This window comes from Euprymna scolopes, chromosome 9, assembly GCF_053919585.1.
Source record: "Euprymna scolopes isolate OS-2025 chromosome 9, ASM5391958v1, whole genome shotgun sequence".
In the NCBI taxonomy this organism is placed as follows: domain Eukaryota; kingdom Metazoa; phylum Mollusca; class Cephalopoda; order Sepiida; family Sepiolidae; genus Euprymna; species Euprymna scolopes.
Genome location: NC_136490.1, coordinates 28,182,810 through 28,205,139, shown reverse-complemented (window position 1 = coordinate 28,205,139; position 22,330 = coordinate 28,182,810).

Genomic DNA, 22,330 nt, shown 5'->3' with positions numbered 1-22,330 from the left:
CATTAATTAAAAATCTATAATATAATTGCGATTAAAATCCAAGTTTACCGACTAATTATTTATGTATTTACAATTTTTTTTCCTTATATATATATATATAAAAACAACATCTAAGTGTTGTTCTTTTCATTGATCCAATTTATTAGGAGACCCTTCCTTCTATGTATGCAACTTTTCAAAGCTTCACTCCTCACATTTAAACATTTTATTTTTGGGTCATGAATTGACCGGAGGATGTAGTATTTCTCTGCGTTACAGAGTGAGACTTAATTCCGGGACGTATGCTGGTCTATGCTCTATTTTTCTCCATTTTATGGAAAAGGGTGTATTTTTTTCTTTAAGCTCCCACACGCGGGTAGCTAATGCTGTATTCATCCTTGTTTTAGCTCTAAAGGAGCTCATATGTGCATAATATTTTTGTTTAAATTGGCCTTTTGTCATACCTATATATATTTCCGGTATATTTGTGGATTGTTCCGTTACTGTGGCCTCATAGACAAGGGATTCAGCTTTACAATTACCCTCCAATGGACAGCTATTTTTGGTCCTGCAAGAGCAGCCTGCGTTATCTATCTTTTTTGGTTCTTTGGATATTATCGACTTTATTGATGGAGCTGTCGAGTAACTAACTTTCACCGTGTTTCTATTAAAAAGTTTATGTAGTCTATGTGTTCTTGGAAAATGTTTGTCTAGAAGGCTAAGAAAACAATGCCCTACTCTAGTTTTAGTGTTCAATGAAAACGGAGGTAAGAACCAGATTATTTTCCGTTTCCTCTTTCGTTTTATATTTTCTTTATTCTGGGTTTGTTGAAATTTTATGTTTTCATTGAACCCACTTTGATGCAGTGCGTCATTATAATATGGTGCTGCTTTCTCGAACACTTCAGCGTTCGAAGAAAGCCGTGAAATCCTTTGGCTAATGTTCGCTACCATATTTTTAAACTCTGTGGGTGGGTGGCATGAACCCTTATTTATATACATGAGTTTTTCATTTAGTTTGTGAAAGGGTTTGTGTATTTTCTTCTCGAGATCTAGAGTGGCATCTAAAAAATCTACTCTATTTAAATTTGTCTGTATTATTATTTTAAAGCCTAGTTCCTTAAAAAATTCAGTTAGGTCTTTTCTAAGCCTGTCTAGTGCACATCCATTGTAGTCACGCGATAGGCAAAGTCCATCATCTCTATATAATCCAAAAAAGTGATCTGGGAATTTATATTTCATGGTCTCCAGTAGAAAAAGTCCAACCAGATCGCAGATATCAGCACTGTCATACGCCCCCATCGCGACGTCAAAGGGGTCTTCGGGGTTTGATTTTTTGACCCACGTTTTATCGTCAAAAAATAAAAGGGTCTGTCGAGCTTGCATGATTGTTTCCTTATCGAGCTCACTTGTCTTTCTATATTTTGATGCGAAGATCAACGATTTTTCTAGGATTTCCTTAGTGATTGAAGGGTAAAAATCGACGATATCCAGTTGTGTAAACTTACATTTGTGTGGTTCAGTTATGTTTTTAAACCAGTCCAGTACCGCGCTAGTGTCTGCCCACAAATTAAGATTTGATTTTCTTTTTATCTCTTTTACTATTTCTCTAAGTATAGACTTGCTAGCTAGACCGATTTCGCTTTTAGCCGGGTTTATTAACCTGCAGGTTGGCCTATTATTAAAATTTTCCTTGGGTTCTTTTAAAGTTATAAACACATTTTTCTTTGCTAACCTATTTACTCTGTATTCTATACCTAATTTTGTGGCAACTTCTGTAGCCTCTTGGTTAATAGATTTATAAGTATCTTTTCTTGCTACCTGGTATTTTTCTGTAATTGAGTTTAGTACAAGTTGTTTTTTCTGTTCCTTTTCCATTTTATATAAATTTTTCGTTTTATCTGAGAAAATAATCGTCTCATTTTCTCTTTTTATTTTTTTGATATCAGCTGTCATTGTTTTTTGAAATTGATTTGATCTATGTTTAAATTCAAGCTTAGCGATAATGTCTAGTAAATCTTTTTCAAAATTTTCTAATTCTTCCACTTTACTCGGGTATTTTATAGATTTTAATCCAAAATTGTTTTTCACATTCTCTTGGATGTTTGTTTCGTTTATAACCTTCCATCTCATCCTCTGAATTACATCTTCAATTTTCGATAGTAGGATTCTTGTATACAGCTGGTTACTTGGTGTTGGTATATTTTTAGTGGAGTAATTTAAGGTATATTGTTCCATCTCCGGTTGTTTTTAAAGAAGGTGGTCTTTACTTCCTGTTTTGTGGTGTTCTTTCCCGATAGTGCTCAACCACTAGGCTATTGGTATTTACCGTAAATTCCTGGTGGGGGCGAATATGATTAGTTTTTTTGGAAAAAGAATTCCAGCAGAGTGCTCAATTAAAAGGAAAATCCAAATTTTAAGAGCGTACTTATATTTTGTGTACAGAAAGTTGTTAGTTGAGACAGGTCATTGGTACCGTCGGTTTCAAGCCCGATAATAAGGCCCGTTTAAGGTATCCTTATCGAGCTCTCTTCAGCCAATATTCGTCTATCTTATAACCGGAAGTGTGAAGTATATATACCTCGCGAATCCACGTTCAAATCTCGTTTTGTTTAATCCCCCCCCCTTTTTTTTTTTTTTTTTTTTTAATATATATATATATATATATATTTTTTTTTTATATATATACGGATTTTTTTTTTTTATATATATACGGATTTCTCATTCCGTGGGATTTGCACGAGTCCTGTTAGTCTTAAATAAAACACATATCTTTCTATATATAAAATGACTCCAGAAATTCCTCTCTGGACCGAAGTATCACAAGTTTGCACCAACATATGCTACATACAAATTCAATACATCTAGGCTAATATCAACTATCCTATGTCGCTTTCGAACACCATTATATATTTTATACACCTTCCGTTTTGAAATTATTAAAGTATTAAAATACTACATTGCACCAAACGAGCAACACTATCACAATCGCAACATCTTTAGAGAAAGGAGTCCTTACTTTTCTCTCTAATTGTTTAGGCCTACCACTACTACCAGTTTTCACCGGTACAAATTCTATATGTTCCACAGAATCTGTGATTATACCGATTGTATCTGACTCAATACATACATATACCTAACATAATCTTTCCAATTGAAATCATTCCTTGACATCTATGCTGATGACACGACCATCTACGGCAACACATCAAAGGCTGTAAATGACAAAGTTCTCTCTGATTCTCTCTCCTCTGATCTCGAGCGCGTGGTTCAGTGGGGGAAGACGTGGCTGGTTACCTTTAATGCATCTAAAACCAAACTCCTATCCTTACATTATCAACGCTCTGATCCCCATCTGGCATCAATTGTGATGGATGGCTCTCGTCTGGGTAAGGCCCCGTGTTTTGAGAAGCTTCTGGGTTTGACCTTTACTCCATATCTGAAATGGAACACGTACATCAAGTCTGTTGCCAAGGTCGCTGGAGAGATGGTGGGATCCTTCTACCGCTCCAGAAGATATCTCACTAATGATGCAATTCTCTATCTCTATAAAAGCAAAGTACGTCCAAGGATGGAGTACTGCTGCCACATCTGGGCAGGAGCTGCTATAAACAGCATATCCTGCCTTGACAGAGTACAAAATAGACTTCGTGGCTTAGTGGGGGATGCCCTTTTCTCTACCATGCAACCTCTCTCCCACAGAAGAGACGTTGCGAGCCTGTCTTTGTTTTATCGTTATTTCCATGGAAGGTGCTCGTCTGAACTCTAATCTCTGGTCCTCCCACGCCAATCTTTCACGAAAAACACCCATCTAGCCGAATCCACTGTGAAAAATTTCCCCCACTCTTTATCTGTGCCTAAATCAAAACGTGGATTCCATGAACAAAGCTTCTTTCTTAGAACTGCACGCCTGTGGAACTTTGTTCCGTCTGCCTGCTTCCCACCTGACTAGAACTTCGATGTGTTCAAGTCAAACGTTAACAAATTCCTAATGAACCGCCCTTTTAAGTAAACACTTCATCAAATCTCCACACTAACGTAATGTACTTGCAATAACCCTTATCCCTGAGTGGCTTACGGGCCTTGATACGTGGTGACCACTGTGTAAACAAAAAAATTCCAATCCAAGAATAATAAAGTCTCCCTACAAAATCCGTCCATTCTGATTGACTGAGCTCTAAAAATTCTCGTATTCCGGAAACAAATTATTCGATTTATAAACGAACGCTTACTATTATTAAAATATGGCGTCACTTAAAGGTATATTAATGCGTAATGGTGTTACTTTCATTAAATCTATAGGTCATTACAGTCATGTAAGATTGAACGATACAAGATAGATATAACCGTTAAACGAATGTTAAATATCCAGTTTACTTGCTTTCTTTTACACAGTTTAAACACGCTAGACAGTATAAGAATCTCCTTCGTTCTCGTCGACGACGTCTTCGTCAACACAATTAAATAACTACACAGCTCTTGCAATTGATTTTCATACCATTAAACACACAACATGTATATTGGTGCTGTTTTAAGCCATAGCATTACATATATATTTATATATTGAAGAGTTTATCTAAAAAATATTTGTGTCTATTATAATAAGATTTCTCTAAAAAAAAATAGCAAACAAAAAATTAATATAATTTACAAAAAATCAAATTAACTTTTTAAAATATACAGAAGTATATATGTTAATTATCTTTGCCATTTATCTCCATTCCTTTCCTCTTTTTTTCTATTTTATTTCTTTCTTTGTTCATTTATGTGATCTCAATTTTATTTCCATCCACCTACTTTTTCTTTTTTTTTTCTTTTCTCTTTAATTTTCTTTTGTTACTTGTCTTTATTTCTTGTCCTGCCTTTCTTTCTTTGCTTGTGTAGCATTTGTTGTTATTCTTTTTTTTTTCTTGTAGTAATCATTTTTTTCTTCTTTTATTCCGAATATTTCTTGCCCTGGTTCGCCCCATTCGTTTGGCAAATACCAAAAACTACTCTTCTCGCCGGATCTCTCATAATCGTATCTGTCATCAGCCTTCATTACACCAACAAAATCTGCCCTGAGTGACATTTTCAGGCAAACATCTCTAAAATGCCAAACCGTTCACTAAGCCACGCATGCGCATCGGTTCCCGATTCAGATGTCCGCCACAGCTGGGCAACTTGGCCTGACGAGATTCACCTGAGAATGTCAGTTCGGCCGAGCGTGTTGAACAGGACGCGCCTCTTTGTGGAGGTCGGACTCAACAAGGTGTCGAGTGGAACGGCCTGACAGAAAGATGAAGGGTGAAAAAAAATAGTAAAACAAACGAGGCTTAATCAGCGAAAATATTTTCTCTTATCGTTGTTTGTTTTCTTGTCAGTGACAGACAAACGATAAAAACACTTTTACGTAAAATGGAAAAAGTAAAAATCAAATATATTTAAATTCTTTTCATTAGCATAATCACAACCTTGATATTATTGCTTATCAAAATGGTACAAAATGATGATAATGTCACAGTCAGGAAAACAACTTAAAACATCTTATATATATATATATATATATATATATATATATATATATATAGAGAGAGAGAGAGAGAGAGAGAGAGAGAAAGAGAGAGAGAGAGAGAGCGGAGGTATTTGTTTTTGTTTTTGCGATACGTTTTGAATGAATTCAATTATTTACGACAGTGCATTTTTACCATAATACGAGTTGGTAATAATTTTCCCTTTAACCAATTTGGTACACCCATATGGGGAGCGGCATATATATTGTATTTTTTTTAATATAATTATCCACTGACACGTATTTCATCGTCTACGACTCATCAGATTGGCTGAATCTAGCGAGATTCGAATCTCGCTAGATTCAGCCACTCTGTGAGTTGTAGACTACGAAACACGTGTCAGTGGATAATTATGTTTAAAAAAAAACTATATATATATATATATATATATATATATATATATATATATATATATATATATAAGAGCAAATAGTTAATAAACATATTAATATTTAAAAAAAACACTTGGAAAAGAGTTAAAAACATATTTAATTTGAAAAGGAAACACTTAATAAGTGGATAATCCGCGGAGTTTCGAAGAAATACTTTCCTTCCCATCAGAGTGTAGGAATTAGCAAAATGCGGGATCGGATTTTGCATACAAAAGTAATACAAAGATTTGCATACAAGTAAGTCAAAGATCTTACTTGATAACAAAAGGTGAAGCAAAGGGAATATGGTGAAGAAAAAGATGATTTCACGTGAATGGATAGTCTGGTGAAAGGTAAAGTATCCAATGACATAAATTATCCAATGAATATATATATATATATATATATATATATATATATATATATATATATAAGTGTTTTATTATTAAAGACACTAGTTTTTCGTGATTTCGTAATCACAAGTGTAGGAGATGAAATTCCTAACGGTTGGGAGATTCGAACCCAGATACGAAGTCACATTTGATTACATTTACTAAGGTTTATACCATTGGACTACTAAACAATTGCCACTGAAATGAAAGGAAATTAACAACTTACAAACGCCAAACTCAGACACGGACAGTGGCTAGTCGTGAGTGTTCAAATGAGTGGAAGTCGTGAACGTTTCATGAATGTTAGTTGACTGCTATTTAGGTTTTTATCCCCGACAGTGCTCAACCTTAAATATTTTTGAAGGAGCTTAATAAATATAATAAATAATAATAAGTTTTTATACCTACATGTAACAATTCCTATTGATCAGAGTATTCAAACCAAACGACGAGGCCACCTTTGATTCCATTAGCTAAGCCTTTATAGGTTTTGTGAAAAAGTACGCTTTTGGATATAAAGATGTAACTGTGTCTATAGTTCCAAAACTTACATCAAACTGTGCACGTATTGTGCACGTATAAGTCCTTATCCGAGACATTCTTTATTTGGCCAATGAACTCTGATGTTCTGACTTCCTTACTTCTCCCTCATCATCCCTCACAGACTCCCTGCCTTCCTTGAATAGTGCATACCACTAAAAAAGCTGATGCTCGATTTAGAGAAAGATGGTCTAAAAGCAGTCTCTAGCATTCCGTACGTGTATGTGACATTTCTTCAAATTTACACCGGAATTTTATTGCCTATCATTCTTTTAGAGTGTCCTCATCTCCAGATTGCATTTTTTTTAATTCACCAGCAATTACAATCAGACTTGGTTAAGTGTGTTCCAATTCTTGCTGTAGCTGTTCATGTGAACCTGAAATCACAAAAATTGGTCAGTCATCTCATAATATGTATAATAATAACATATTGAATTTTTAAAAGTCTACGATGATTGTAAACCATATAAACCTGCAACCCGTATTCTATGACAAGATTCTAATTCTGTAAGTGATGTAAGAAAATGGTTTTGTATCTTGAGTTTCAGTTTTCGAGGGAAATTCTTGGCTTGAAGACGTAATCTTCCCAATAACGAGTGATTGCAGAAACATGTATGCACATATGTAGCCATCAATGTTTGTATTAATAAATTTTATATATATATATATATATATATATATATATATATATATATATATATATATATATATATATATATATATATATCAGGGTGTTTATATCGTGTGTACATACATAGAAGAGTATATATCGTTGTGTGTATATTGCTATTAATTTATGACATTTATACATTTTAACAGGGGTTTTACATTTATAACAGAGGCTGAGACATTTACCACTAGCTTCTCCCTCTTGGATAGGGTCCAAAAAAGAGTTTTCAATCTAATAGGGTCCAGTTTGTCAACTAAGTTCGAACCCCTGTGCCATCGCCGCAATGTTGCATTCATATGTTTTACAAGTATATTAATGAAATGTGCTCTGATGAACTCGTTTCACTTGTTCCCCCTCGACCTACATATCCTTGACCAACCCACTTAACAACAAATCACACCCTTTCACTGTTTAGGTCTCTAAATACCATAACGCTTTATATTCTAATAGTTTCTTCCTCAACTAGCTAAACTTTGGAATTCCCTTCCTGCTACTTGTATTGTGTAGCGGGTACATATTGAGACACATGATAACGGGGACTCAGAATAGCAATGATAATGACATTTATAACAGAGAGAGACATTTATATTCTTGGTACATCATGACGATTGTGATGATAATCCTTCGGAGCTGAGAGATATGATGCAGCAGTTCTTGTTAACACAGATAAAGGGGGGTCATTATTGATGATGGTGATGAAGACACATAATACTTGGAGGGAATTATCCAAAGTTCATTCATAGATGATAGACAAAACCACATTTACCTTTCAGTTGTAATGACGACGACAAAGACAAGTTTACAAATATAAATGATCTGTTTAGTCTTCATCCGGACGAGATGATGTCAGGAACTCAAGCTTTTACGATTACATTGTTGTATATTCCCCTTTTCGCTTCAAGTGGGTTCCAGCTAACTCGACTCGACCCTCGTCGACTCTGCCTTGACTCTCACTACGTTACTCGCCGACTCTGTCTCGTTCTGACCCTCTGTCTCTGCCTGTCTCTAGAAACACTCGTTTAGCTGAAAACACTATTAATAAATTCCCCTACTCTTTACCTGTGTCTAAACCTAAACGTAGATTACATGAACGAAGTTTCTTTCTTAGAACGGCACGCCTGTGGAACAATTTTCCGTTTTCCTGCTTTCCAGCTGACTATAATATGGTCGTTTTCAATTATAATGCAAGCAAGTCTTGATGAGCCGTTCCACTTAAGTTAACAAATTTACCGAATCTCCACTACTTACGATTACTATGACTCTGATACTGTACACTCTTTAACCCTCATCATCAAGTAGCCTCTGGGTCTTGATAAGTTGTGACTTCCATGTAAAACTTCGAACCCTATCTCAATATATTGGGAATTTCCTTTCCTTATGATGTCAAAGCGTGCCTCTCCACGTGAAATTCATTCCCGTGAATTTTACATAATTCCACACGCCTTTGGCAAAGAAAGAAATTCCTAAATTGAATTGTTTCATTTATCGCCTACGTATTTCATCATTATTTTTAAACTGCATTGTTCATATCTACATCTGACATAAATAATATTTAGTTATTTTCAAGAACAATGACAATCGTTCTACATTCCTAGGATTTCAATATGTATTCTTTTTTTAACTTTTCTTACTGGGTTCGATTTTAACCTCTTCTAAATATCATTTTCAAATTTATCTAGTTTGTTCTTTTAATTACTGGGGTCTATCCTCTTCTCATGTAACACTATTATAAAGTTCATATCATTGAGACACGATACGTGCCGATCATTTGTTACATTTAGGAGATCCGTCTGCTATGTTACAATAGGAGATCGTTCTGTTCATACGGAACCTTGCTCATTTAGTCAAAGGATTAATCCACGATACCTGATACTGATCTATATTGCGGGAAGAATAGCGAACTTGAGATCATCACTTGATCAAGACACGTGACTGGTAGTACAGTAAAAAAAGTCTCCATTATTGTTAAAAAAAAACTGCTATGGAAAAAATTCATAGAAAAACGTCACAGGAAAAAATTTAAGTCAGTTAATGTTAAGGTTTTTGTTCATTCTTAAAATATAAGAATTAAACTGTTAAGCCTTCTATAAAATACAGACGCAGACATAGTCCAAACATTGTTTTTTTTTTTTTTTCAATAATGAGTCTGTATTCATCACGGCCCAAATTAGTGGAAGATAAGGGTTAATGAGTATGATAGAGTGTCGGCTCGATAAATATTTGTTGACATTTCGTTTTTCCTCTTAATCACCTAACAAGGTATATTACCACTTAAACGTACAAAGCTACTATTTAGAACCATGTCTACAAGAGACTATATAGATCCCTGTTAACATTACATTTAAATTTCTCCATATTACTACAGTCAAAAACAGGTAGGAAATTCCAAAGTCTAGCAGTCCAAGGCAAAAAGCTATAAACTAGAGACCTCAATATTGAAAGGGTGAGATTTTGTTGCTTTTCCATTATCTGTAATATTTTTATCTATATTCTCAACTTCTAAGCGCGACCTTGTATCAAACTTGCCTTCCTAGGAAAGCGTGAAAATAAATGTTATTTTGTTCTGCAAATTTAGACGAGCGGGCGAGCTATTAAGGTGGAGTTGGGTGCAGATTTCTCGCGAGAAGTTGGCAATTCCGCTACCGAATGTGTATATTTGGAAAGCGAGCAGGTGATCGAACAAAGATGGCCGCATTGGCATGAATGATTTGGGGCTTGTTATTTTTTGTTTTATCTTTATTCATAGAAACTTTGGAAAACATCTGCTGCTCTTAGGAGAGGGCAGACTTATCTCTTTAAATCTGTGGTTGAGTGTGGCCGCTTAGGTCGTCGAGAAGATGCAAAAGGAAAGAGGAGTCGTTTACATCATTGGAAAACTCAACGGGAGATGCAGCGATAGAGGGTAGGGGGGCGCTATCATCGAGAGCTTGCTGTTGTGCTCCGCGTAAGATGATGTCGAAAAGAAGAGGAAAAACGAAGAGGTTTTCGAGTTGGACAGTCGGATAGAAAAGCTCGCGGAGGACGAAAACATGGAGGAAAGACGGGTGTGTGGATATGGGGATTTGTTTAAATAAGATCGATTCAAGCCTGGATTCACCGTTTGCTCAAGAGTTTGGTGTGGAGTGTCTACTTCTGGGTGTGGAACACCCTCTACCCCTGGAAATCTTAAACACAGCTAAAAACCTTCCATCCGTTCTTGAACATTCTTACGAAGTTTACACAGATTTTTTCTTTCGAAATTCTATCATGGCCAAATTTGTTTGTATCTTGTTAGGGAGGCGGTGGGGCTTTTAACCTGTTTTTCATCGTATTTTCATACTTGAGGGTTTTATGTTTTCTTTTTTTATTGTGATTATTATTTGTTGTTGGTCTTTTCAATTTGTTAATTCTTATTTTTTTTTTTTTTTTGAATTTGGTGTGAATGATTAGTTTAAGGTATATACTTACGGACTATGGGATTGCCAAAATGTATTTTATTAATTCATTGCTTACTTTGTCTATTTTTTTTTCGATTTATTTATTCATCTTCTTTTCTGTGTCATTTTGTTCATCATTTCTTCTTTTTTATTTGTTTTTCTTCTTACTTTTCTCACTTTTTCAATGTACTTTTTCTTCTTCTTCTTTTGTCTTCTTCCTTTCGTCTTTTTTATTCTTCTTTTTATTTTTCTTGTTCTTTCCCTTTTTCTTTTTTCTTCTTCATTTTCTTTTAAATTCTTCTTCTTCTTCTACTTTTTCTTATCTTTTTTTCCTTGTTATTTCACGTTTTTATTATTATTATAATTCTTTTTATTTTTCTTGTTCTTTCCCTTTTTCTTTTTTCTTCTTCATTTTCTTTTAAATTCTTCTTCTTCTTCTACTTTTTCTTCTCTTTTCTTTTTTTCCTTATTATTTAACGTTATTATTATTATTATTATTATTATTATTATTATTATTATTTTTCTTGTTCTTTCCCTTTTTCTTTTTTCTTCTTCATTTTCTTTTAAATTCTTCTTCTTCTTCTACTTTTTCTTCTCTTTTTTTCCTTGTTATTTAACGTTATTATTATTATTATTCTTTTTATTTTTCTTGTTCTTTCCCTTTTTCTTTTTTCTTCTTCATTTTCTTTTAAATTCTTCTTCTTCTTCTACTTTTTCTTCTCTTTTCTTTTTTTCCTTATTATTTAACGTTATTATCATTATTATTATTATTATTATTATTATTTTTCTTGTTCTTACCATTTTTCTTTTTTCTTCTTCATTTTCTTTTAAATTCTTCTTCTTCTACTTTTCTTATCTTTTCTTTTTTTCCTTATTATTTAACGTTTTTTTTATTATTGTTCTTATTTTTCTCTTCTTTGTCTAATGTTACTCTACATTCTTTCCGTGTGCAGTTTTTCATTTTTCATCTTTTTTCTTATTTACTTCTTTTCTGCCTTTTTTTAGCTCCTTTTCATCGGCTCTTTCATTTTTATATTTTCCCTTGTTTCCTTATTATTTATTTCTCTCCTTCTTTGTCTAACTCTATTTTACTTTCTTATGCAGTTTCCACTCTTTGTCTTTTATTCTCTGTTTTTTCTTCTTCATTTTTTTTTTCATAATTTATTTTATCATCCTCTGTATTAATCTTTTCCTCTTCTTTCGTTTTTTCTTCTTATTCTTCTTATGTTTCTCCCTCTTTTCTTCTACGTTATTTTACTTGTTTTCGTCTCCTTCGTATATTTTTCTGTTTTTTTTTATTTTCTATTCTTTTCTCTATTCTTTTTATTTCTTCGTAAAATTCATTTTCTCTCTCGTCTCCTTTTAATCTTCTTTTGTCTTCTTTTTCTTCTCATTTTTTTATTATTCTCTTTTTTGTAATATTTCTCTTCCCATGTTTTTTCGTTTTCTTATTGTTCTTCTTTTATTTTTTTTCCATTTTCTCTATTTCTTTGTCTTTTACTTGTCCATCCCCTTTCCTTTTTTTGCATTTCTACCTTCTACTTTTTCTTGTTTTTCCCCTTTTTTCTCGTTTTCTTCTTTTTTTTTTGTTGTTCTTCTTTTTCTATTTTTTATTTTCTCCTGTCTTTGTCTTTCTCTTCTTTCGTCTCCTTTTTCGTATTCTTATTGTTATTATTTTCATGTTGATTCTTTTTCTTCTTCTTTTTCTTCTTTTTCTTCTTCTTATTCTTCTTTTTCTCATTTTTATTATTATTATTATTATTATTATTATTATTATTATTATTATTATTATTATTATTTATTTATTTATTTATTTATTTCGTCCTCCTTCACTTCTTTGTCTTCTCTTTGTTTTCTCCTTTTTTTCTTTTTTCTTCTTCTTCTCCTTTTTTTTTTTCTACATTTGATTCGTCAATATTTGCCCCTGGATCCCAAGTTGCCGTTTCTTCTTCTTGTTAACCAAAGTTATCGCAATCGTCTCAACCGCCTCAACTCAAACCGTCATATCTCTTCAACTACTTGTTCGGCCACTCCACATGAGCAGACGGGCTTCATATCCAGCCATATTCTTCTCTCTCACAATGATCGAGTTCCGTCGTGTCGTTAAATGCTCTTCTCGCTTCTAATATGGACGCCATCTTTTCTCTCCTTTATTCAACTCTTTAATAGCTTCAATCAGAAACGTCTGCTGCGATTGCAAAGCACGAATTTTTATCACTTCATTCTTTCTTTATTTTATTTTAGTTTATTTTTGCTTTTTCTGCTTGTGTTGCTATCATTCTTCTAATTTTGTTTTAATTAATTAATTTATTTTATTTATTTTTACATGGAGTTCACCACTTATCAAGACCCAATGGCCACTCGGGGATAAGGGTTATTGTGTGTACAGTAATCAAAGGGATAGTGTAGCAATATTATTGCAGAATTGGAAAGGTGTCATTACTTAGGGGGGCGGTTCATCAGGAATTTGTTTGTGTTGAACTTGAAGACATCCAGGTTGAAGTCGGGAGGGAAAGAGGCAAGCGGAACAGCGTTACACAGGCGTGCAGTTCTAAGAAAGAAGCTTTGTTCATGGAATCTACGTTTTGATTTAGGCACAGATAAGGAGTGGGGAAAATTATTGACGGTGGTTTCAGCTAGACGGGTGTATTTTGAAAAAGATTGGCGAGGGGGGACCAGAGAATGGAGCTCAGACGAGCACTTGCCATGGAAATAACGATAGAACAACGAAAGGCTCACTACGTCTCTTCTGTGGGAAAGATGTTGCAGGGTAGAGAAAAGGGCATCCCCACCAAGCCACGAAGTCTATTTTGTACTCTGTCAAGGCAGGATAGGCTGTTTTTAGCAACTCCTGCCCAGATGTGGCAGCAGTACTCCATCCTTGGACGTACCTGGCTCTTATATAGATAGAGAATTGCATCAGCAGTGAGATATCTTCTGGATCGATAGAAGCATTCCACCATTTTCCCAGCGACCTTGGCCACAGACTTGATGTATGTGTTCCATTTAGGATCAGGAGTAAAGGTCAAACCCAGAAACTTATCAAAACATAAGGCCTCCCCTAGACGAGAGCCATCCATTTCAATTGTTGCCAGATGGGGATCAGAGCGTTTATGATGTGATGATAGGAGCTTGGTCTTAGATGCATTAAAGGTAACCAGCCACCTCTTTCGCCTCTGTACCACGCGCTCAAGATCAGAGGAGAGAGAATCAGAGAGAACATCATCATTTACGGCCTTTGATGTGTTGCCGTAGATGGTCGTGTCATCAGCATAGATGTCAACGAAAGATTTTAGTATGTGTTTTGGGAGATTATTGATGTAGATAAGGAAGAGAGTTATGCCCAGTATGGACCCCTGAGGGACTCCAGCGTTAATACTGTGGGCCTCTGATTTCTGCCTATCAACCACTACTCTTAAGAGCCTATCTGACAGAAATGATTTAATGATCGAGAAAACATTTCCAGCTATACCGTAGGTGGAAATCTTGTGTAGTAGGCCTTTATGCCAAACCTTATCAAAGGCCTTTGATATGTGTCTGTGAGCGTGCGTGTGTTTGTAACCTTGTCTTTGTGTGCGTGCGAAATGATCCCTACCAAACTATTCAGTCAATTCTACGGCCATAGACTTGAAACTTGATAATAGTAGATTTTGGACGTCTGGAACGAATTGGATTTTGTCTTTAGCTAGTGATAGCTGCCAAGGCGTCAAAATTGATAAAATTGAAACATGGCAGGCATAAGTAGACTTAAAGTGCAACTCAACGCATGCGCAAATATACGTTCACGCATTAAAGTCGGTAAGTTGTTAAAGTTTTGATAGTCCTTTGTCGTTAGTACAAATGGTTACGAATAATGCTGGGACGGTAAATGTCTTGGTTTCGAATCTAGCTGATAGCACCCACATCATTTGTTTTCACTTTTGAAAGCACGACTATATATTGGGTACAATATAATAATCAATAAAGAATTAGCTCTCTGATAATACATAGGAAATTTGCGGAAATTAAACATTTATTTAAGCGTATTTTACAACCGTGCAACGCATGAAAAAAGGAAGAGTGAATATAGACAAGAAAAGAAAAATATTAATAAATTAATCAAATTAAACAAAAAATTAAAATAAAAAGATCATTTAAAAAAGAATATGACGAAAGGGGAAGAAGAAAAAAGCAAGCAAGTAAAAAGTTTATATATTAGTTAATTGGAATTGATTATTGAGATGAGTATTATTTATTAATTTATTTATTACCGGCTATTATCCTCATCTCCTTTTTAGTTGTTTCATGACGTTTCGGCCAACCATTCTTCTGGCCTTCGTCAGGTGGTAACCGCGACGGGATAGGAACTCCGTATCTCCTAACTACATTCTTATCAATTACTGCCTTCCATAGTTGTTGTCGTTTTAGGATAATAGTCCGCAATAAATAAATTAATAAATAATACTCATCTCAATTATGAATTCCAATTAAATAATACAGGATGACCCCCCCCCAAAAAAAAGCTAAATGGAGGCCATCTAGAACATATGCTGTAGAACGGAAAAAAAAAGGTCAAAGATCCCAGTGGTTTGATGTGATGTTTTGAATATAATAAACTAGTTTTGACCAAAGTTTCATTTCATTCGGACAAAACACTAAGAAACGGGGCTAATTAGAACTGGTCCCAGTTTTTTTGGGTCACCCTGTATATATACCATTTGTATATATACCATTCGGTAGGGTGCTAACCATAGAAGCTCAGATAATAAATAAAAAACGTAGAATTATAAGACCTAAAAATCCAAGCTTGATCACCCTTTGACGCCCGTGGCACAGTGGATAGAGACGTTGAATCTCTACGGTCTTAGGTGATCATTGTCTGAAGATAACGGTTTCAATCCTACCTAAAGCCGACTAGACGCTTATTTTATTTTTAATCAATTCATATGCATGTCACGTTAGTACAGTGGTAACATCGCCAGCTTTGAATGCTACAGTTTTGCTTTCGGTTTCGATTCTAGCTGATAGCACCCAAACACTTTTCTTTTAATTTTTGAAATTATGACTCTATAATAATATATACGAAATCTAGACAAATTAAAATATCATATTTAAGCGTATTTTACGACCGGGCAAAGTCGCCCGTCCCCGCTTGTGATACATAAACAACGAAAATAAATATATAAATATGTAAAAAATAAATATATAAATATGTAAAAAAATAATATATAAATATGTAAAAAATAAATATATAAATATGTAAAAAATAAATATATAAATATGTAAAAAATAAATATATAAATATGTAAAAAAAATAATATATAAATATGTAAAAGATAAATATATAAATATGTAAAAAATAAATATATAAATATGTAAAAAATAAATATATAAATATGTAAAAAATAAATATATAAATATGTAAAAAAATAATATATAAATATGTAAAAAATAAATATATAAATATGTAAAAAATAAATATATAAATATGTAAAAAATAAATATATAAATATGTAAAAAATAAATATATAAATATGTAAAAAATGAATATATAAATATGTAAAAAATAATATGATAAAACTAAAAGAAAGCGATGGCGAAAATGATGATTTTACAACATATGTATCCATTTCAACAATATTTGTGCAGAATCTGATGAACAAAGACAAAAAAGAAAGAAATTTCCACTTCTAACTTAAGTTTATGAAATTATGTTAACGTGTGAAAGGATGTGACGTAACAAACAAGAAGTCAAGGCAGTTAAACACGGGGAAACAAAAGCAGAAAGAAACAAACAAAACGAAAAGGAAAGAAGGAAATAATGGCGGTGAAAGGGTCCAGGTATGTCTGTATACGATAACAAGTTTTGAAATATGGTGGTTTTATCGCCGGAGCGAACTTGAGGAAATATATCGACGTGAAAAGTTTGGGAAAATAACGGACAAAAAGATAATTTAAATGAAGAAAATATGGAAGACCAAAAGTGTATATTTGTAAAAACGTTCAATAAAAGTCGGTTCACGGAAGCCAAGAGAAGAATTACAAAAGATTGACTTAAGAAATAACGTGGAAAGTATGAATACAAACAGGAAGAAAGATCGAATGTGTGTACGTTTGTATAAGTGCATCCGTAAACAGTAAAGGTACGAAAGGATAAAGGAAGCATCTCGACTAAAAGTTGGGAACAAAACGTAATGGCCGAGATGTCCATAGTTAAAAAGAAATTTCTACAAAAGAGACAAGGAAAAGGCAAACAGAATGGAAGGAAACGGACAGGGTGAAATGAAGGGGCGAGATAACACGTGAAGAGGAAGGTAACGCGGCTGTTGAAGAAATGAATAATCGCCAGTATTAAGCGGACGAGGCGTTCAAAAGGACGGTTATAAAAAGATTAAGGTGGTTAAGGTCAATTATAGACTGCCATAAATGAAAGATACGGTTAGTCCTCCGAAAAGAAGAAAAAGATGATGGAGATGAAGGGAAGAAATGAAATATCGAAAGAAAGTGATAAAGTGGTGACAGGCAATAAAGAAAAAGAAAGTGAAGGAATAAAATAATAAAAAAGTGATATAAAAATATAAAGACGTAAAAGAACTCGAAAAAGAATACTACACGACCAGATACAATGCACACAATGGGGTGCGTAAATATCTTCACTGGACGATCTGTAAAACAACGTTGAATATCGAATGCGGCAGCAAATCCTGGTGTTGAATAAAGGAACTTGGAGATCACGCACACACACAAATTCCAAGTTGGCAGAGAACAAAGAAAATACCATGTCAGACTTTGAGACACATATTGACCTCAGAGAACAAAGAAAATACCATATCAGACTTTGAGACACATATTGACCTCAAAGAACAAAGAAAATATCATGTCTGACTTGTACAAATATATTGACCTCTGGTGGAACAAAGAAAGAATTTGTAATAAAAGCAATAAATGTATATAGTTCCCACACTGACATCAAACAGTGCACTTATTGTTTCTATAGAAACACAACTTCTTCATCTATGAAATTATTTATTTGGCTAATAAAATCTGATGCTCTGATTTCTTTACTTCTCCCACATTTCTCAACATCCCTGAAAGACTCTCTGTCTTCTGGAATCTCTTATGCCACTAAAAAACTGATGCTCGATTCATGCAAGATGGTCGACAAGCAGGTTGAAGCAAAAGATACGTTTCTGTGGTATTTTTCAAGTTTAAAACAGAATTGTAATTGCGTATCGTTCTTCTAAAGTGTACTCACGTTCAGGTTGCATTTTAAAAATTTCACCAGCTTTGGCAATCGGGTTTTAGTAGAGGGTATTCCAATTCCTGCTGTAGCTGTTCATTTGAACCTGAAATCATAAAAATTGGTCAGTCATCTTATAAGATGTATAGCAATAACATACTGAATTTTTAAGAGTTTACAACAATTTTAAATGCTTGTACAAAAGAAATCTGGAAACTTATTGAAAGCACCTAGTAACTTTTTCTCAATATTTCACATCCATGCAATAAGATCTAATTTTTACTTTTCATTTGATACAGTTACTTATTTTCATTATGCATTCAGCCAAGGCAGTTTTGAACTCAAACAAAGTCGTTTCGTAATTCCGAGAGAAGAGAAGTTCAGAAATAAAAATGGCGAATCCTTTTGCTATGTTTTCCTCCATTTATTGAATCGGCCCTTTCCTTCTTTCAATCATCTTTTTCCTTATTTAACTAAATCTGTCCAACTCAATGGCGCGATTATTCTCTCTTTCCATTTTTTTCGTCTCCAACAAACCTCCCACATTATGTTTTGACGCGTATATTATTCAATTATTTCGTGCAATCATTGCTTCAACTTTCGAGTCGTGACCTCTCTGCGCATACCAGGAACCTCTGCTGTTAAATGCCTGTTTCCACGTGTACGGGCATACGTACAGTTTTGTAATAAATGAATCTAGCAGGGCAGAAACAAATGAGGTGCGAGAAAATTATGAGAATATGGCAAGGAACTTGTTTCCATTCGGTTTGGTATACGTAGGGATATTACCAGCCAGACAACGGGACGATGATATATATTTGCTCCTTCTTCTTCTTCTTCTTCTTCTTTTCCCTTTCTTCTTCTTCTTTTTTTTCTTCTTCTTCTTTTACTTCTTCTTCTTTTTTCTTCTTCTTCATCTTCTTTTTCTTCTTCTTCTTCATCTTCTTCTTTTTCTTCTTTTCTTTTTCTTCTTTTTCGTCTTCTTCTCTCTCCTCTTTTTCTTCTTTTTCTTCTTCTTCTGTTTCTTTTGTTTTCCTTTGTAGAACGTAGTCATGTTCTGCAAAGGCAAAAACCAAACAACAATTTTACTCAACAAACCAAACACTATGCATTATTATTGGATATCTAAAAAAAACTTCAAGCGTAAAAACTTTTATAAAAATGACTAGATCCAGCATTCCGGAAAGGGTTAATATGCCGTAAAAACAAAACAACCAAACCAAACACCGTGAATAAATATTTGGAGATATAAAGAACTTAAAACATAAAACCTCTTACAAAAATCTCCGAATTCAGCATTAAATAACTCGAAAAGGATGCCGTAAAACAAAGCAACCCACCGTTTTCTGATCTGATAAAACTGTTTTATATTCTTTGCGATTTTCTTGTTGTTTTTCTTCCCGATTTACCTCCTCCTCCTCCTCCTCCTTTCTTCTTATTATCATTGTTAGTGTTGTTGTTTTGTGTTAGTAGTAGTAGTAGTAGTAGTAGTAGTAGTAGCTATCGTGATTTCTCTGTTTCTCTTGTGATAATAGCTGCTGTGCCGCTCATTTCTAAGGATGCCATGTCAATTGCGTGCTGTAGACTACAGATTAAAAGCAGAAAAATAAAACGCTTACTAATTTTAAAGTTAAGAGTTTATTACATTACATATGGCATATTTCATTAAATTAAATAGACGCTTTTTTTGTCTATTCTATTTCCTGTTCAACTTCCGAATAACAGTATTCACTTCTGGCAGAAACTGGCTGATGTTATCACCATCTTTATCATAAGTCCTTGTACTTTCCAATCCTTCAGGATTCATCGTCAGGGATAAATTTATCTAACTAGTTTTGAACAATTCATAAGTTTTGTTTTTTTTCTTCTTTGATTAATCATTTATCCTTTTTTCTATTGGTTAAAATTGGTTAAGTATTCATCCTTTTTTCCCCCCATTGGTTAAAATTAATAACATCCTGAAATGTTTGCAAAGTTATTAAAATAAATAACTCTACAAACACTTCAGGATGTTATTACTATTGCTAAAGTTTATTTTATTAATAGTTGTTTTTGTTTTTTTTAGGTTTTATTAGTAATGCTTCTGTTATTTCAAGTTCCCGTTTATTATTGGTTCGTTCAAGTAGAGATGTGTTGTCAATAAAAAAAATGACTAAATAGGTGGATTCATACTTACACCTACTACACATATACAACTTTATTATACAAATAAAATGCACTATGATTATAGAATAGACGAAAAAGTATTAAGAAACGTTATTAATTTAAAAAAAAAATGTGTAACCTATAGACCCTAATAAAAAAATAATATTAATAATTTAGTATGATAAATTTAAAACCTCTAACCTAATTATGATTAATAAGTCCTCCCCTTCGACTGAGCAGCTTGGAAGGACTAACTTAGTGTATGAGTTCAAATACCCTTTGGGAGATTGTGTCTCTGACAATAAAAGTGAAAGCATATATATAGGTTTGACTACCACGACTTTGCCCAGGAGGTTAATCACCCATCGCTCCGAAAACAGCGCTATATTTAACCACTTCACTAATCAACATTCCTGTCCCCCGTCCCAATTTATGAATTGTTCAAAACGAGTTAGATTAATTTATGCCAGGCGATGAATCCTGAAAGATTAGAAAGTACTCGGACTTATGATAAATATGATGATTACATCAGCCAGTTACCGCCAGAAGTGAAGACTGTTATCCGAAAGTTGGAACGAATCGAAAATAGAATTAATAGAGGAAAAATTTTTACTAACAAGAAATATCCAATTACCACAAAATATAACTTTTCATGAGCTCCAGCCGCCGTTTCTTCTCTTAGCTAATTCTCAATTGTCTTGCTGTTGCACTTATTCATTTCTTTTTCTCATACATTTACTGCATCGAAAGTTCCCAACAAGAGCGTTGGGAAACATAGGCTTGGCTTAATCACAGTAAGCCAACTGGTACCATGAAGGTGCGCCATTTTGCTTAAGCTGAACACACTTACTGATTGAGAAGGAATTGAGTGTTTTTGTCTTCTTCCTTTTCCCAAGCCCTTCATTGAATTACCGCTAATTTCAAATTAGAGAAACGTCCCACTGCGTTGCCCGGGAAACGAAGAAAAAAATGGTCAGTATTCTCGGTGAGAAAATACATTAGATTAGCGAGTTTATATTTTTACGTGCAATAAGTAATGCCCCTGACCCACTTCCCATAGCAGTAGAGCAACGAAACTTGGCACAGTTATTAGTCTTTCTCTACATAGGTACCACTCAGAGTTATGCATTTCTCCCATCGTTTGATGCAGCCATGGAGACCGTTTTTGTAGAACATCCCAGGTTGGTCCCCAACCACGACGTAACTTCAGAAATCAAGGCTGCATCATCAGGGAATCGATTTCCTTTTAAAAACTTCTTCATGGCTGGGAGGAGGTGAAAGTCAGAGGGTGCAAGGTCAGGAGAGTAGGGAGGATGGGGAAGATTTCATAACCACAAGCCCGTGCTTCTGATCTGGTGACATGCGAGTTGTGGACCGGAGTGTTGTCCTGCCGGAGGAGAGTACCTTTGCTGATCTTGCCCCGCCTCTTGATTTTGATAGCTTCTCTTAATTTCCTCAAAAGTGAAGCATAATAGGCTCCTGTAATTGTGGTACCCTTTGTCAGGAAATCTGTTATCACTACTCCGTCCTGGTCCCAGAAGACTCTGAGCATGACCTTGCCAGCGGAGGGCTGCACCCTTGCCTTCTTTAGAGGTGGTGAATCCAAGTGCTTCCACTGCATTGACTGGGCGTTGGTTTCATAGTGATGGATCCAGGTTTCATCCTGTGTAATCAGTCTTTTGAAAAACTTTGACTCATCTTCTTGGCACATCTCCAAATTCATCCTTGAGCACTTGAAGCGTTCTCGCATCTAGAATGGTGTGAGTAACCTGGGAATCCATCTGACAGACACCTTATGCATATGCAAATGGTCATGAATGATAGTTTCCACAGACCATGTACTAATCTTGACATCTTGGGCTATTTGGCAAATAGTAATGCGCCGATCTTCCAAAATGGCAGTCTCAACTTGACGGACAGATGCCTCATCAATGGCAGAAGGCGACCAGATCTGGGAGCTGTTTCCACAGACTTCTGGCCATGTTTGAATTCACGATGCCAGTGTTTTACAAGGTCATATGATGGGGCATTATCGCCATAAGTTTC